Here is a 13129-nt window from a genome sequence, read left to right as displayed (position 1 = left end):
GGTGGCCTTGACTGCGATGAAGACTCGTCACACATCATGGCTGTCGGCCAGCTGCTGAACCTCCTGTGATTTCTCGACCCACCATCTATGCTTTAGGTCACAGGTTTTTTCTTGGACCTCGGCCTTAAGCCGTCTGTAATGCTGCTTTGCTGCTCCCGAGTTGGGTTGTTGTTTTAGGTTCAGAAATGCCCTGTGCTTGCTAACAATTAGCTCTTCGATCTCCTCGTCATTCTCATTAAACCAGTCCTGGTGTTTCCTCGATCAGACCAACATCACCAGCATCAAAGCACTGACCACACTCGACCAGTTCCATTGGGTGGGCCACATTGTTCACAACTATGTTAAGTAAAACAATAATCAAGTGTCCCCTGATTAAAGTGGGGAGGGGCGTCACACTCCAGAAACTTTCATTAAAGTGCCCCTTTATTATTTTTGAGGGCACCAAAAATAAAACTTAACAATTCAACATTAAGGGAAGCTTTGTCAAATGAAATCAAATTTATTAAAATTAAAATTCAGTTGCCTCTTGAAATGATGCACTCCAGTCTCTGCGGTGCCCATCTCTCGTGGATACCGCATGCTCCATCTCCAGGGACACACATAGAAACATAGAAACATAGAAAATAGCTGCAGAAGTAGCCCATTCGACCCTTCTAGCCTGCACCGCCATTCAATGAGTTCATGGCTGAACATGCAACCTCAGTACCCCATTCCTGCTTTCGCGCCATACCCTTTGATCCTCCTAGTAGTAAGGACTTCATCTAATTCCTTTTTGAATATATTTAGTGAATTGGCCTCAACAACTTTCTGTGGTAGAGAATTCCCCAGGTTCAGCACTCTCTGGGTGAAGAAGTTTCTCCTCATCTCGGTCCTAAATGGCTTACCCCTTATCCTTCGACTGTGACCCCTGGTTCTGGACTTCCCCAACATTGGAACATTCTTCCTGCATCTAACCTGTCTAAACCCATCAGAATTTTAAACGTTTCTATGAGATCCCCTCTCATTCTTCTGAACTCCAGTGAATACAAGCCCAGTTGATCCAGTCTTTCTTGATATGTCAGTCCCGCCATCCCGGGAATCAGTCTGGTGAACCTTCGCTGCACTCCCTCAATAGCAAGAATGTCCTTCCTCAAGTTAGGAGGCCAAAACTGTACACAATACTCCAGGTTTGGCCTCGCCAAGGCCCTGTACAACTGTAGCAACACCTCCCTGTCCCTGTACTGAAATCCCCTCACTATGAAGGCAAACATGCCATTTGCTTTCTGAACCGCCTGCTGTACCTGCATGCCAACCTTCAATGACTGATGTACCATGACACCCAGGTCTCGTTACACCTCCCCTTTTCCTAATCTGGCTTGCCACATTGTTCACATGGTTCACACAAGACTCCCAAAGCAAGCGCTCTGCTCAGAACTTCTACATGGCAAGTGAGCTCAAGGTGGGCAGACGAACCATTTCAAGTGCACCGTCAAAGCTTCCTTGATAAAATGCAACATCCCCGCTGATACCTGGGAGTCCCTGGCCAAAGTCCACTCTAAGTAGAGGAAATGCATCCGGGGAGGGCGCTGAGCACCTCAAGTCTCATCGCTGAGCGCATGCAGAAACCAAGCAGAGGAGCATGCGGCAAACCAGTCCCACCCACCCTTTCTTTCAACGACTGGCTGTCCTACCTGTGACCGAGACTGTAATTCCCGTATTCGACTATTTAGTCACCTAAGAACTCACCTTTCGAGTGTAAGCAACTCTTCCTCGATTTCGAAGGACTGCCTATAATGATGATGATGTGTACCTAACCTGTGTTGTGCCTGTCCTGTGCAATTTTGGATTGCCTGTTTAGAAAGACATTTACCCTGCATCTAAATTATGCTGTACTTGCCCTGTGAGTGTTTGATGGGACAGTGTAGAGGGAGATTCACTCTGTATCTAACCCATGCTGTGCTTGCACTGGGAGTGTTTGATGGGACAGTGCAGAGGGAGCTTCACTCTGTATCTAACCCCTGCTGTACCTGCCCTGGGAGTGTTGGATTGGTGAATGTAGAGGGAGCTTTACTCCAGATCTAACCCATGCTGTACCTGCCCTGGGAGTGTTTGATAGGTCACTGTAGAGGGAGCTTTACTCTCTATCTAACATGTGTTGTACCTGCCACCAGTACGCTTGCGGCCTTCTGTAAGAGATCAGCACCAGACAGACTGGAGTGCATCATCGCCTCCAGCAACCAACTGTTAATTTGATTTAAGTTTACCGTCCAAAGTTTAATTGGTTTATTTGTGTCTCCTCCCCCCTTTAATCAGGGGGCTTTTTATTTACAGATTAACAACAAAATACTTGTGCTGTACCTGCCCTGGGATTGTTTCTTGGGACAGTGCAGAGTGAGCTTTATTCTGTATCTAACCCGTGCTGTAAATGCCCTGGGAATACCTGGTGGGACAGTGCAGCTGGATCCTTACTGTGTATTTAATATGTGCTGTACCTGCCCTGGGAGTGTTTAGGACAGTACAGAGGGAGCTTTACTCTGTATATAACCGTGCAGTATCTGGCCCACTCCTGCACCGATTTAACATGGTCTTATGTACCCAGCGTGCCCCGCGGAGAAGAAAGTGCCGCACCCAGACTACAGGAGCTCAGTGCGCAGGCGCGGGCCCTGGCTGTGTTTGGAGCATGCGCGAGGCTTGTAATGGCGGAGAAGACATGTTTTGAGAAGGCTCCTCAGAAGTGTACTTTTCAGCGGGACAGAGCGGAGTAAGGGACCAGCGGGGAGGTGGGGAGGCTTCACAAACAACCGGTGCCCGCCGCAAGCCGGGAATAATAACCGGAATATCGGCGGTTGCAGCTTCGGGGCTTTCTCCCGTCACAGGCCCAGGATAACGGCGGCCATCTTCGTACAGGAAGGCAGGTTCAGCGCTCCTCCATTTTGATTCAGTGTGTAGCACCGCGCATGCGCGGCCATCTTGGTGCAGGAACAAAGTGAATGATGTCATGTGTTTGGAACTGAACCCAGCCAGAGTCAGTACCTTCAGGGGAGGGGAACCAGTGAGTGTAGAACTGAACCCAGCCAGAGTCAGTACCTTCAGGGGAGGGGAACCAGTGAGTGTAGAACTGAACCCAGCCAGAGTCAGTACCTTCAGGGGAGGGGAACCAGTGAGTGTGGAACTGAACCCAGCCAGAGTCAGTACCTTCAGGGGAGGGGAACCAGTGAGTGTAGAACTGAACCCAGCCAGAGTCAGTACCTTCAGGGGAGGGGAACCAGTGACTGTAGAACTGAACCCAGCCAGAGTCAGTACCTTCAGGGGAGGGGAACCAGTGAGTGTAGAACTGAACCCAGCCAGAGTCAGTACCTTCAGGGGAGGGGAACCAGTGAGTGTAGAACTGAACCCAGCCAGAGTTAGTACCTTCAGGGGAAGGGAACCAGTGAGTGTAGAACTGAACCCAGCCAGAGTCAGTACCTTCAGGGGAGGGGAACCAGTGAGTGTAGAACTGAACCCAGCCAGAGTCAGTACCTTCAGGGGAGGGGAACCAGTGAGTGTAGAACTGAACCCAGCCAGAGTCAGTACCTTCAGGGGAGGGGAACCAGTGAGTGTCGAACTGAACCCAGCCAGAGTCAGTACCTTCAGGGGAGGGGAACCAGTGAGTGTAGAACTGAACCCAGCCAGAGTTAGTACCTTCAGGGGAAGGGAACCAGTGAGTGTAGAACTGAACCCAGCCAGAGTCAGTACCTTCAGGGGAGGGGAACCAGTGAGTGTAGAACTGAACCCAGCCAGAGTCAGTACCTTCAGGGGAGGGGAACCAGTGAGTGTAGAACTGAACCCAGCCAGAGTCAGTACCTTCAGGGGAGGGGAACCAGTGAGTGTAGAACTGAACCCAGCCAGAGTCAGTACCTTCAGGGAAGGGGAACCAGTGAGTGTGGACCTGAACCCAGCCAGAGTCAGCACCTTCAGGGGAGGGGAACCAGTGAGTGTAGAACTGAACCCAGCCAGAGTCAGTACCTTCAGGGGAGGGGAACCAGTGAGTGTAGAACTGAACCCAGCCAGAGTCAGTACCTTCAGGGGAGGGGAACCAGTGAGTGTCGAACTGAACCCAGCCAGAGTCAGTACCTTCAGGGGAGGGGAACCAGTGAGTGCAGAACTGAACCCAGCCAGAGTCAGTACCTTCAGGGGAGGGGAACCAGTGAGTGCAGAACTGAACCCAGCCAGAGTCAGCACCTTCAGGGGAGGGGAACCAGTGAGTGTAGAACTGAACCCAGCCAGAGTCAGTACCTTCAGGGGAAGGGAACCAGTGAGTGTAGAACTGAACCCAGCCAGAGTCAGTACCTTCAGGGGAGGGGAACCAGTGAGTGTAGAACTGAACCCAGCCAGAGTCAGTACCTTCAGGGGAGGGGAACCAGTGAGTGCAGAACTAAACCCAGCCAGAGTCAGTACCTTCAGGGGAGGGGAACCAGTGAGTGCAGAACTAAACCCAGCCAGAGTCAGTACCTTCAGGGACCAGTGATTGATTGGTGCCGCGGCCCCGCCCCCCGCCACTGATTGGTGCGGAGCAACGCGCTGGGTGGGCTGGTGCCCCGCGCCGCCTCGCCATTGGCTGTGGGCTGAGTGTTGCGGTTGGGGGGTTTGTTGGTGGGCTCCGCTCGCAGCCTTTGAGCTCGGGGCCCAGGTGAGGCGAGGCGGAGTTGTGCGCAGGCGCGGGGCCAGCCTATTGTGGGAGATTAGCTGCGGACGGACGATGTTTTGCCCCACGCGGAGGATGGATGAGCAGCCCGGGCAGCGCGCTCAGCCTCCCTGAGGACTCACCTTCTCATGGACACGTGCGGGCGGTGAGATTTGGCCGCCGAGTCGGCGGGTGGCGGCTGTGGAGCACCTTCGGGTGGGGACGGGCCTTGGTTACTGTCGGGGTTTGCCGGGAGTTCGTCCGCCATCTTTGGGCAGCACGGGGCCACCTGCCACGGGGGGCGGGGCTTCCTCAACGTCACAATACTTTCAATTGTCCCGCTGCAGGGCAGGGAGCATGCGCGGCGGCCATCTTACTGCAGGGAGCAGGTGCAGGATGGGGACTAGTGACATGAATACATGAGAACATCAGAAATAGGAGATGAGTCGGCCCTTTGGCCCCTCGAGCCGGCTACCATTCAATAAGATGATGGTTGCAGCATCTGGGGTGGTTCTCCTTGGAGCAGTGAAGGTGCAGGGCAGGTTTAACAGAGATGCTCACAATCAGGAAGGCTTTAGATTGAGTCAGGGAACAGAGTGGTTCTGCTCACACAATCAGAGAATGGTTACAGCACGGAAGGCCGTTCGGCCCATCGAACCCTTGCCTGCTCCCAGCTAGTCCCACTGCCTGCCCTTCCCCCAGCCCTGCAAATGTTTTCTTTCAGATACTTATCCAACTTTTTTTTTTGAAAGCTGTGATTGAGTCTTCCTCCACCATCCTTTCAGGCCGTGCTTTCCGGATCCTAACCACTCGCTGCGTAAAATAGATTTTCTGATGTCACCTTTGGTTCTTTTGCCATTCACCTTAAATCCATCTCCTCTGATTCTCTACCCTGCTGCCAGTGGGAACAGTATCTCTCTATCTACTCTGTCCACACCCCTCATGATTTTGAACACTTCTATCAATTCTCCTCTCAACCCTCTCTGCTCTAAGGAGAACAACCCCAGCTTCTCCAGTCAATCCACGGAACTGAAGTCCCTCATCTCGTGAATCATTCTTGTCAATCTTTTCTGCACCCTCTCTCAGGCCTTCACATCCTAATGTGCGATGCCCAGAATTGGACACAATGCTCCAGTTGAGGCCGAACCAGTGTTTTACAAAGGTTCATCATAACCTCCTTGCTTTTGTACTCTGTGATGCCCAGCTACCTGTAAGCTTTTTTAACTGCTTTCCCAACCTGTCCTGTCACCTTCAGTGATTTGTCCACATATACCCGCAGGTCTCACTGTTCATGCACCGCCTTTCGGATTGTACCCTTCAGTTTATATTGTCTATCCTTGTTTATTTCATCATGCTTCTCTAATTTTATTTCTTCACTCAGGTTCACGGTCTTGTTTTATTTCTTCCTCCAAGCCCCTCAACTTAATCTGGCAGTGTAATGTTGGCGAGTAGTGATTGATTGCCCTGGGAACCAACAGGAAGGGAGGTCAGAGGCCGGAGTGCCCAGGGAGCAGCGAGTTCTGCAACCAATCGCGGTGCTTGAGGGGTGGATCCTGAGTCGGCCTGTCGGGTGAGTCTGTGTGAATCCCTGTTAAACAATTTATCTTTTAAAAGTTAAATCAAGATTTCTTTTGTTAACAAAACAATGTAACATTGCTCAGTTTTTTGTTTTTCTGGAGCTCCTATTATGAGTTTCAGACACTTCAGTGCCAAGTTAATCAGGTGTTTAAATGTCATTCATTTTCCTCTTTCCATGACGCTGTTAGTTAAAGGGACAGAGATTGATTTCCCCGCATTATGCATTCGTAGTATTTAAAGTAACATCCTTCCTGTTGTTGGTGAGTTACATTCTGTGCTGGGCGAGATGGCTGGTGTTATCAGCCTTTAAAATACGCATTCTCTTGTTCAAATCTCTCCAGGGTCTCACCCTTCCCTATCTCTGTAACCTCCTCCAGCCCACCAACCCTCTTTGGAACAAAGGAGGCTGAGGGGAGATCTTAATAAGGTGTATAAAATTATGAGCGGCCTAGATAGAGTGGAGAGGAAGGATCTATTTCCCTTCACAGAGGGGTCAGCAACCAGCAGAACTTTTTAGCCAGTACGCAGCAAGCCAAAAAGAGAGGGGGAAGTTCTGGACTTAGTATTGGGGACTGAAGCTGGGTAAGTGGAAGGGGTATCGATGGGACAGCATTTTGGTGCTAGTGATCATAATTCAGTTTGATTTAGGGTAGTTATGGAAAAGGACAAAGACAGACCAGGAATAAAAGTTCTCAATTGGGGAAAAGCCAATTTTACTAAGCTGAGATGTGATTTAGCCAAAGTGGACTGGAAGCAGCTATATGAGTTGGTGAGAGATTGGGAAACGTTGGTGTTCAGAGGGACCTTGGTGTCCTTGTACACGTATCACTGAAAGTTAATATGTAGGTACAGCAAGCAACGAAGAAAGCAAATGGTATGTTGGCCTTTATTACAAGAGGATTTGAGTACAAGAGTAAAGACGTCTTACTGCAATTATATAGGGTCCTGGTGAGACTGCTGCTGGAGTATTGTGTACAGTTTTGGCTGCTTACCTAAGGAAGGATGTACTTGCTGTTAAGGATGGCAACGAAGGTTCACCAAACTGAATTCCTGGGATGGGAGGATTGTCCTATGAGGAGAGATTGAGTAGACTAGGCATGTATTTTCTAGAGTTTAGAAGAATGAGAGATGATCTCATTGAAACAGACAAAATTCTTACAAGGCGTGACAGGATAGATGCAGGGAGGATGTTTCCTCTGGCTGAGGAGTCTAGAACCAGGGGTCACAGTCTCAAAATAAGGGGTTGGCCATTTAGGACTGAGATGAGCAGAAACTTATTCACTCATTAATCTTTGTAATTCTCTACCCCAGAGGGCTGTGGAGGCTCTGTCTTTGAGCATATTTAAGACAGAGATCGATAGATTTTTGTAAATTAAGGTAATCAAGGGATATGGAATAGTGCAGGAAAGTGAAGTTGAGGTAGAAGATCAGCCATGACCTCATTGAATGGCAGAGCAGGCTCGAGGGGCCGAATGGCTTACTCCTGCTCTGAAATCTTATGTTCTTTTGTTGAAGTTAAATCAGTCTCAGAGCAGTGGGAGGCATTCAATGAAGAGATAATGAGGGTTCAGAGGAAGTATGTTACCTTAAAGAAAAAGGGTGGGACTAATAAATCTAGAGTCCCCTGGATATCAACATAAGAAATAGCGGCAGGAGGAGGCCATAATGTCCCTCGAGCCTGCACGGCCATTCAATAAGATCATGGCTGATCATCGCCCTCAACGCCACTTTCCCGCCTGATCTCCATATCCCTTGATTCCCTTAATATACAAAAATCTATCTATCTCAACCTTGAATAGACTGAGCATTCACAGCCCTCTGGGGGAGAGAATGCCAAAGATTCACAACCCTCTGAGTGAAGAAATTCCTCTTCATCTCTGTCTTAAATGGCCTACCCCTTATCCTGAGACTGTGCCCCTAGTTCTTGACAGTCCAGCCAGGGGAATCAACCTGTCAGTCCCCTTCAGAACCTTGTATGCTTCAATGAGATCACCTCTCATTATTATAAATTCGAGCGTGTATAGGCCCATTCTACACACTATCTCATCATAAGACAGCCCTCTCATCCCAGGAATCTTGTGAACCTTTGTTGCACCATCTCCAAGGCAAGTGTTTCCGTCCTTAGATACGAAAACAAAACTGTGCCCAATACTCCAGGTGTGGTCTCACCAAGGCCCTGTGCAATTGTAGCAAGACCTCCTTACTCTTATACTCCAAACCCTTGCAATAAAGGACAAACCATTTCCCTTCCTTATTGCTTGCATACCTGCATGCTCACTTTCTGTGTGTCTTGCACAAGGACACCCCAAATCTCTCTGAACACCGATGTTTAAAAGTTTCTCATAATTTTAAAGATACTCTGTTCTTCTGTTGTTCCTACCAAAGTGAATAACCTCACATTTCCCTACATTATACACCATCTGCCCACTCACATAGTCTATCTATGTATATCTTGCAGACTCTTGTGTTCTCACAGCTTACTGTCCCACCTAGTTTTGTATCCTAAACAAATTTGGATACATTACACTCGGTCCCTTCATCTAGGTCATTAATCATGAAATCATAGAAATTTACAGCATGGCAGGAGACCATTTCAGCCCACCGTGTCCGTGCCGGCCGACAAACAGCTATCCAGCCTAATCCCACTCTCCAGCTCTCGGTCCGTAGCCCTGTCGGTGATGACACTTGAAGTGCACATCCGAGTATTTTTCAAATGTGCTGAGTGTTTCTGCCTCTACCACCCTTTCAGGCAGTGAGTTCCAGACCCCCACAAACCTCTGGGTGAAGAAAATTCCCTTCGTATCTCCTCTGAACCAATTACTTTAAATCTGTGCCCCCTTGTTGTTGATCCCTCTGCCAAGGGAAACAGGTCCTTCCTATCCACTCTATCCAGGCCCCTCATAATTTAATACACTTTCATCAGGTCTCCCCTCAGTGTCCTCTGATCCAAAGAAAATTGACTCTGCATCTCCAATCTTTCCTCACAGCCAAAATTCTCCAGTCCAGGCAACATTCTTGTAAATCTCCTCTGTACCCTTTTCAGTACAATCACATCTTTCCTGTAATGTGGTGACCAGAACTGCACACAGTATTCCAATTGCGGCCTAACCAGTTCAAGCATAACCTCCGAGCTCTTGTATTCCATGCCTTGACTAATAAAGGCAAGTATTCCATATGCCTTCTTAACCACCTTATCTACCTGGCCTGCCACTTTCAGGGATCTGTGGACCTACACTCCAAGGTCCCTTTGTTCCTCTACAATTTTCAGTGTTGTAGCATTTAATGTATATTCCCTTGCCTTGTTAGACCTCCCCAAATGTATTACCTCACACTTATCTGGATTAAATTCCATTTGCCACTTTACTGCCCACCTGACCAGTACATTTATAGTTTCCTGCAGTGTGCAGTTTTCTACTTAATTCTCAACCACACAGCCTATTTTAGTGTCACCTTCAAACTTCTTAATCATACCCCCAATATTGAAGTCCAAGTCATTGATATAAAACAAGGGACCCAGCACTGAGCCCTGCAGGACCCCACTGGAAACAGCCTTCCAGTCACAAAAACACCGAATGGTCCACTCCTGCCACTATTTTCTATGTTTCTATGACCCAACTTCCACAGCTCTCTGAGGCAGCAAATTCCACAGATTTACAACCCTTTGAGAGAAGACATTCCTCCTCATCTCAGTTTTAAATGGGTGGCCCCTTATTCTAAGATTATGCCCTCTAGTTCGAGTCTCCCCCATCAGTGGAAACATCCTCTCTGCATCCACCTTGTCCCGCCCCCTCATAATCTTATACGTTTCGATAAGATCACCTCTCATTCTTCTGAATTCCAATGGATAGAGGCCCAAACTACTCAACCTTTCCTCATAAGTCATCCCCCTCATCCCCAAAACCTTCTCTGAACTGCTTCCAAAGCAAGTATATCCTTTCATAAAGATGGATCAGGAAGGCCAAGATTCCGTTCGCCTTCCTGATCACTTGCTGTACCTGCATACTATCCTTTTGTGTTTCATGCACAAGTACCCCCAGGTCCCGCTGTACTGCAGCACTTTGCAATCTTTCTCAATTTAAATAATAACTTGCTCTTTGATTTTTTTTCTGTCAAAGTGCATGACCTCACACTTTCTAATATTAGACTCCATCTGCCAAATTTTTTCCCATTCACTTAGCCTATCTATGTCCTTTTGCAGATTTTATGTGTCCTCACACATTGCTTTTCCTCCCATCTTTGTATCGGCAGCAAACTTGGCAACATGACATTCAGTCCCTTCTTCCAAGTCCTTTAATATAGAATGTAAATAGTTGGGGTCCCAGCACTGAGCCCTGCAGCACCCCACTAGTTACTGGTTGCCAACCAGAGAATGCACCATTTATCCGACTCTCTGTTTTCTGTTAGTTAGCCAATCCTTTATCCTTGCTGATATATTACCCCCAACCCTGTGAACTTTTATCTTGTGCAGTAACCTTTTACGTGGCACCTTGTCAAATGCCTTCTGGAAGTCCAAATACACCACACTCACTGGTTCCCCTTTATCCACCCTGTTTGTTACATCCTCAAAGAATTCCAGCAAATTTGTCAAACATGCCTTCCCCTTCATAAATCCATGCTGACTCTGCCTGACCGAATTTTGCTTTTCCAAATATCCTGCTACTGCTTCTTTAATAATGGACTCCAACATTTTCCCAACCACAGAAGTGAGGCTAACTGGTCTATAGTTTCCTGCTATTTTTCTGCCTCCTTTTTTAAATAAGGACGTTACATTTGCAGTTTTCCAATCGCTGGGACCTCCCCAGAATCCAGGGAATTTTGGTAAATTACAACCAATGCATCCACTATCCCTGCTGCGACTTCTCTTAAGACCCGAGGATGCAAGCCATCAGCTCCAGGGGATTTATCCACCTTTAGTCCCATTATCTTACTGAGTACCACCTTCTTAGTGATTGTGTTAAGTTCCTCCCCTCTGTTGCTCCTTGACTGTCCACTGTTGGGATATTGTTAGTGTCCTCGACCATAAAGACTGATAGAAAATATTTGTTCAGAGTTTCTGCCATCTCCATGTTCCCCATTACTAATTCCCCGGTCTCGTCCTCGAAGGGACCAACATTTACTTTAGCCACTCTTTTCCATTTTATATACCTATAGAAACTCTTGCTATCTGTTTTTATATTTTGTGCTAGTTTACTTTCATAGTCTATCTTCCCTTTCTTAATCATTTTTTTCAGTCATTCTCTGCTGGCTTTTAAAAGCTTCCCAGTCTTCTGTCCTCCCACTAGTTTTGACCACTTTGTATGCCCTTGTTTTTAATTGGATACCGTCCTTTATTTCTTTAGTTAGCCACGGATGCTATCTTTTCTTTTACACCCTTTCCTCCTCACTGGAATATATTTTTCTTGAGAGTTATGCAATATCTCCTTAAATGTACACCACTGTTCATCAACCGTCCTGCACTTTAATTTATTTTCCCAGTCCACTTTACCCAACTCTGCCCTCATACCTACATAGTCTCCTTTATTTAAGATTAGTACGCTGGTTAGAGATCCAACTTTCTCACCCACCATCTGAATTTCAAATTCAGATCATGCTATGATCACTCATTCCAAGGGATCCTTTACTTGGAGATTGTTAATTAATCCTGTCTCATTACACAGGACCAGATCTAAGATGGCCTGCCCCCTGGTTGGTTCCATTACATACTGCTGAAGGAACCCATCCCTTATGCACTCTATGAACTCCTCCTCAAGGCTACCCTGACCAATTTGGTTTGTCCAATCAATATGGAGGTTAAAATCACCCATGATTATTGCTGTTCCCTTTTCACAAGCCCCCACTATTTCCTGGTTTATGCGCTGACCAACAGAGTAGCTCTTGTTAGGGGGCCTATCGACTACACCCACCAGTGACTTTTTCCGCTTATTGTTCCTTATCTCCACCCAAACTGTTTCAACATCCTGATCATTTGAGCCAATATCGTTTCTTCCTATTGCAGTGATTCCATCCTTTATCAATAGAGCTACTCCACCTCCTTTTCTTTTCTGTCTGTCCTTCCGGATTGTCCAGTACCGCTGAATATTTAATTCACCAATTGCTCACCTTGCAACCACGTCTCTGTAATGCCTATCAGATCGTACCCATTTGTATCTTTGTGCCGTCAACTCATTTATTTTGTTACAAATGCTTCGTGCATTTAGACAAAGTGCCTTGTTTTTTTACACTTTTTTCCTGCTTGTTTCCTCTCTCCTTCAAACTCACTTTCTTTCTTTTTGCTTTCTAATTCCAGCTTTACTCCCCTTCCTACTGACTCTATTTTCAGGTTCCCATCCCCCTGCCAAGCTAGTTTAACCCCTCCCCAACAGCACTAGCAAACCCCCCGCGAGGTTATTGGTCCCGACTCTGTTGAGGTGCAACCCATCTGGTTTGTCCATGTCCCACCTCCCCCAGAAGTGGTCTCAGTGCCTCAGGAAACTAACACCCTCCCGCCTGCACCATCTCTCCAGCCAGGCATTCATCTGCTCTATCCTCCTGTTTCTGTACTCACTAGCTCGTGACATTGGGAGGAATCCGGAGATTACTACCTTTGAGGTCCTGCTTTTTAATCTCTCTCCTAGCTCCCTAAACTTTGCCTGCTGGAGAGGAGAGGGAGGGGAAACAGTGAGTGTGGAATTGAACACAGCCAGAGTTAGCGCTTTAAGGGACAGGGCAGATGGGAGGGAGGGGAACCACTGAGTAGACCACTGAACCCAGGCAGAGTCAGCACCATCAGATGAGGAGATGGAGGGGAACCAGTGAATGTAGAACTGATCCCAGGCAGAGTCAGCACCTTCAGGGGAGGGGAACCAGTGAGTGTAGAACTGAACCCAGCCAGAGTCAGCACCTTCAGGGGAGGGGAACCAGTGAGTGTAG

The 13129-nt window shown here is 47.7% G+C and overlaps 1 long non-coding RNA gene across 2 annotated transcripts in view; it reads left to right on the top strand.

Moving 5' to 3' along the window:
* Nucleotides 1–2684: 2684 nt before the first annotated feature.
* Nucleotides 2685–13129, top strand: part of LOC139250479 (uncharacterized) — a 58645-nt gene continuing 48200 nt past the window's right edge. For both annotated transcript variants that reach the window (XR_011591311.1, XR_011591310.1), the window contains exons 1-2: nt 2685–2890; nt 6024–6212. This is a non-coding gene — a long non-coding RNA (uncharacterized lncRNA). The remainder of the gene's footprint in view (nt 2891–6023; nt 6213–13129) is intronic.

The sequence above is a fragment of the Pristiophorus japonicus genome, unplaced genomic scaffold (genome assembly GCF_044704955.1).
Source record: "Pristiophorus japonicus isolate sPriJap1 unplaced genomic scaffold, sPriJap1.hap1 HAP1_SCAFFOLD_382, whole genome shotgun sequence".
Lineage (NCBI taxonomy): Eukaryota > Metazoa > Chordata > Chondrichthyes > Pristiophoridae > Pristiophorus > Pristiophorus japonicus.
The sequence above is the reverse complement of the archived record's forward strand: the minus strand, read 5'-3'. Positions and strand labels throughout refer to the sequence as shown.